Source organism: Felis catus, chromosome F2, assembly GCF_018350175.1.
Source record: "Felis catus isolate Fca126 chromosome F2, F.catus_Fca126_mat1.0, whole genome shotgun sequence".
Classification (NCBI taxonomy): domain Eukaryota; kingdom Metazoa; phylum Chordata; class Mammalia; order Carnivora; family Felidae; genus Felis; species Felis catus.
Window position 1 is genome coordinate 24406454 of NC_058385.1, and position 5050 is coordinate 24411503.

Sequence of the window (5050 nt, forward strand, 5' to 3'; positions counted from 1 at the left end):
TTTTGAGTACCACTCGTTACTTTTCAGATCCTTGGGAGGTTGGCTGGAAGATGTGGCCCTCTGCCAACAACACAAACTTGGAGGAGTTGAAGGACCACATGGCTGACGTTACAGGGAGTATGTACACATCAAAACGTTGTTTAATAAACATCTGAAAATTGCAAGAAAAGTGGGTATTACAGGATGATTTTCCCACCACAATGTTGTGAAATTGTTCTCTTTGCTTTAGTTCCTGTTAGTCAGAGATAAAGATTGTATGTAGTGGTTTGTGTAAGACAATTTCACTTCCAATGTTCAAGGGTAGTCATTTTTTTTAAAAGATAACTTTTAAGTGTTTAAAGGTTTATATGAATCACAATTCAAACTTTTTTTTATATAGTTTTCTTTCACTTATAGTCTGATCTGTACTTTTCATTAAGGTAAGATGTGTTCTTTTTGAGTTTTAGGTGTGCAAATAACTTACCAGCCAAAAAGTAGTTATTGAGTTAATATTATGTGCTAACTACTTTTCTAGGCACTGTGAAGCTACTATATAATCCTTGCTATTATAATCTATAAGCTATAATAATAATATTATTTATAATATATATATTATATATATATTATTTATATATTATTATATTATTATAATATTATTATAATAATCTATAAGCTATTATAATCCTTGTCCAAAAGAAATTTATGATCATGCGGCAGTTAGAAGATTAATTCTACACATGATAGAGAAGGAATAATAAAGCATAAAATCAAATACAGAATAAAATGGTATTAGTTCCAGGTGCGATAAATGTTGGTTTATACTTCTTCATTTTGTCTCCAAAAGGATTTGAGACAAAGGATTTGAGACAATTTGTAGAAGTAATCTGGAAAACCTATAGAGAAGACTTGTAGAGGTAAAGAGGAAGTGAGTTTATGCCACTAAAGACACACCCTGAGCCAAGTCACCAAGGTTGTGATAGGCATCCTCTCATATGGAGGCAACTGACCCGACTAGCCTAGTATTCATGGGAAATAGGAAGCGATAGCACGACAGAGAAAGAAGGATTTATATTTGTGGACTAAGAGTCTTTTGGAACTTCAAACAGAGGAATAATAAGATGTAAGGGTGTTTATGAAATTCTGGTAAATGGGTTATAGGCTTTAGAAATAACTGAAGTCAAGTAGTTAGTTGAGCATTTATTTGAGCATCCCATACCATGATTGCCTAAGATGGAGTAATCAAAGTCTAAATGGATAGAGATAAATAAATAGATATTTCAAGGGGGAATTGGTAGGTTTGGGCTAAATTATATACCAGGAATAGGTGACCAGTAGTGACATGAATAGAGACAGAGAAGTTGAAAGAAAATATTTTGTAAAGTATATAATAATTATTCTGGTATTGTGGAGTATGAAATTAGTAGAAAGCAGTGTAGAGTATGAAGTCACAGTGTGAGTTAGAGGTGCAGTCTGAACACAAAGACGTCTGGACAGCTTTCTTGATGAGATATTGTGACATGATTGAGGACACAAGGCCAGAGACTGAAGGCATACCAAACTTACAAGGTAAAGGTGGAGGAAGGAAGAGTGGACTAACGTGTTAGAAAACAATATCCAAAAATTGTTCTAAAATAAGCAGGTCATGTATAAATTTTCAGTCAGGAAACGGTAAACAAGTAGAGACAAAATACTGAAATCCTGGAAAAGGAAGAGGGAATAATTGTAGACATGTCTCACTTCTACCATTATCCATCCCTTCCAGAAATGTAAGACTTTAAAGTCACAAGTTTGAAGATTTAACTTTTGAGAGAAGAGGTAGTTCTTATTCTAAATACGGGGTGGGTGGGGGGATACTAAGTTAGAGGATAGGCATACACATAAAAAAAATCTTGAGAGATAGAAATGAGGGTAAATTTGTCCATTCTGTCCATTTTTATTGTACTGTCCATTATTATTGTACTGGGTAGTGTGCCAGCCCAGTGAGAGTTCAGAGATGAACAAGAGAGAGTCTTCTCTTTACCTTATTACTTTCTGAAGGAGATAAGTACAACATTAACTAACAAGTCTAGCTATATAAATAAGTACAATCTGCTTCTAAATCATAGTGCTCATAGTTCTCAGACCAGCAGTATTACCATGACCTGAGAATATATTAGAAAAGCAAATTCTTGACCCTACTCCCATCCTGGACCAGCAACCTGTGTTTTTTTTTGTTTTTGTTTTTACTTTATTTATTTGCTTTGAGAGAGAGAGACCTGGGGGGCGCACAGAGAGAGAGAGAGAGAGAGAGAGAGAGAGAGAGAGAGAGAATCCCAAGCAGGCTGTGTTGACACAGAGCCTTATATGCTAGGGCTAGAACCCACAAATTGCATGATCATGACCTGAGCCAAAATGAAGAGTTGGATGCTTAAACAACTGAGCCACCTAGGCACCCCCAGCAACCTGTGTTTTCACCTGCCCTCAAGATGATTCTGATAATGCTAATATTTGAGAGCCTCTTGTCTAAGAGAATTAGGAAGGTGAGGTGAATTAGGGGCTGGGAGTGGGTTGGTTGGGATTTGGGAGGTCCATGAGGCAGACCATCAGCCTTTCAAGGGGTATATCTGATAGGGATATAAGTGAATTGGTAGGGATAAAAGATTAAAAAGTCGCTTTTAGGTATCATAGTGTCACCATTGGCCTTTTGTACACATTCACCTTGCATTTGTTGCCCATTTCATTAAAGACTCTAAATGTGGGCATTGACATCAGAGAAGGGGCATGGAGTTCCACCACAGTAGATAGTGGTAAGATTAAGTGGTAAGTAGAGTCTTGAAATTTCTTCAAAACATGTGTTATGATCAGTAACTACAGGTGTGTGGAACACCAGCTCTGCACAATGACACCTTCAAATTAGTCAAGGCCTCTATTTTCTGTAATATTAGACTGTATAGCTTATAAAATAAGTAAATATAATATATTATATTTACTTATTTTGATAATCTTTAAATGCAGATAAATTAGGGTGAAACATGATGTGTATGATTATAGTTGAAAGACAGCCAACATAATTCCTTCTTGTCCTCTTTGTCTTAATCATTCCTTCATCTCCTTCCTTTGATTTTCTTCTTTTTGCTTCTTAACACCTGTCATTTTCCAAAGACTGTTCTCTGACCTACTTCTCTCTTTACCAAAACTACTTTAACTAGTACAATTTCAAGGCTTTCATTTGCATCCCCATTTTGAAGAGTATATTTATTTCTAGTCTTCTCAGAATATTTTTGGAAGTCCAGGGCCATTTCTTGTAATCACAGTCTACTAAATTTTATGGAATTTAGTCTTTGTTTACTTCCAAATGCACATACTCTTATCTAACCACCCATCCATACCTAGAAACATATACTTTAGGCCTCAAATGAGAGATTGTACATTCTGGTGTTGCTTTGTTTTCCCCCAGATTTCTCCACTACTTTTTCTCATTTATATAACTTTCTCAAACTTTACACCTGCTCCCTTGACTGGACTAAGATAAGTTACTTATTCACATATTAAGTAATTCTCTAGTGTTGATTGGTTTCTGGACAGAACTTGACCTGCAAGCATGTTCTGTGTCCTGTGCTCATCTGGCCCAACATAATAAATCCTGACCATTACCCAATTCCCAGTACCGTGTCTCTAACTCCACAGCTTGATATTTCCAAGTGGATATCATTTCAAACTCAACACATGCAAATTAAGCTTCCCCTTTTATTACTCAAATGGGATTTTCTTCCCAAATTGTTAGTAAGAGTGTTCCCCCCCCACCCCCCCGGCCAAGCTTCTAGGCTTAAAACTTTTGAAGATTGAAACTTTTATTAATGATCCACTTATGAAACCCTATTCTTTGGCTACATATAATCACTTTGTCCCATAAAATTACTCTGTTATTTTTGTCTCTGTGCCTAATTTCTACCTATTCCCCTTATATAGAAGGCTCTGTCTTCACCTCTATCAATTTTATTTTTAGCCATATTTTATATTCAGCTTAATTTTTATACCTTGATAAGAAATCCCCAATTAACCTGATATTGGCTATTTATCTTCCATTTAAATATTTCTGGATGACTTTCTTCTATTACTTAGTACATGAACTTATTTATTTATTTATTTTTAGTTTCAAGTTTTTATTTGAATTCCAGTTAGTTAACATACAGTGTAATATTAGTTTCAGGTGTAGAATTTAGTGATTCATCACTTACATACAACACCCAGTGCTCATCACAACAAGTGCCCTTCTTAATACTCAGTACTCATTTAGCACATCCCTCTGCCCACGTCCCTTCCAACAACCCTCAGTTTGTTCTCTATAGATAAGATTCAGTTTTATGGTTTGCCTCTCTCTCCTTTTTTTCCCCTATGTTCATTTGTTTTATTTCTTAAATTCCATATATAAGTGAAATCATATGGTATTTGTCTTTCTCTGACTTATTTCATTTAGCATAATACTCTCTAGCTCCATTCATGTCATTGCAAATGGCAAGATTTCATTCTTTGTTATGGGTGAGTAATAACCACATCTATATCTATATCTATATCTGTACCCATATCTATATCTATATCTATCTACTTATAAAATCACATCTTCTTTATCCATTTATCAGTCAATGGACACTTGGGCTTTTCCATAATTTGGCTATTGTTAATAATGCTGCTATAAACATTGGTGCATGTGCCCCTGAGAATCAGTATTTTTTGTATCCTTTGGGTAAATATCTAGTACTGTAATTGCTGGGTCATTTCTATTAGTGGTAGTTCAATTTCTAACTTTTTGAGGAACCTCCATATTATTTTCCAGAGTGGCTGCACTAGTTTGCATTCCCATGGACAGGGTTCTCCTTTCTCTCCATCCTTGCCAACATCTGTTGTTTCCTATGTTGGTAACTTCAGCCACTCTGACAGGTATGAGGTGATATCTCATTGTAGTTTTAATTTGTAGTTCTCTGATGATGAGTGATGTTGTGCATGAATGTATTTAATTACAAGTTATCTTCTGCAATTTTCCCATAACATATATAAGACCCTAAGAATGCAGGGTGATTGATTTCTTATTATT